This window comes from Odontomachus brunneus, unplaced genomic scaffold, assembly GCF_010583005.1.
Source record: "Odontomachus brunneus isolate Ranch 3 - 2012 unplaced genomic scaffold, Obru_v1 Obru_scaffold_041, whole genome shotgun sequence".
Taxonomy (NCBI): Eukaryota; Metazoa; Arthropoda; class Insecta; order Hymenoptera; family Formicidae; genus Odontomachus; species Odontomachus brunneus.
The window spans coordinates 1573764-1574296 of NW_022639491.1; positions in this window are offsets into that span (position 1 = coordinate 1573764).

Below are 533 nucleotides of genomic sequence, written 5' to 3' on the forward strand. Positions count from 1 at the left end.
GTCACAGTGGGGGATGGTCAGAGCCATGCCTACACCGCACTGCTCCCCTACGGACCTGAAAAGGAAATATACCCCCGGTTCCGTCGCCCATGCCGCGGGAAGCGAAGGGGCGCAGGGCCCGGTAGGTTGCTGTAGCGGCCCCTGCCTTCCCTCTCTGCATCAAGGATGCAGCAAGGGAAAGCGGAATGCGATAGGCCGCCAAGGGTGGGGGAAAAAGGAAGGCGTTTGGAGAGTTTAGGTTAGCGCCGCTAGCGCCATGGCGGTCCCGCCCAGGTTCGACGGCCGCGGCGCCGAGCCAATTATGTGCTCGCGGCAATACTGTGTTTTATACTGCACCTGAAAGAGAAAAATACCTCCGGTTTCGTCACCCCTTCCGCCGGAGCGGAGGGACGAAGGACCCGGAAGGTTGTCAAGGCAGCCCATATCCCCCCTTCCTGCATCGGGGATGTAGCAAGGGGGGGCGGAAGGCTATGGGCTGCCAAGGGTAGGGGAAGAGGAGGAAATGGAGGATTTGGGTGCTTCGCCGCTAGCGC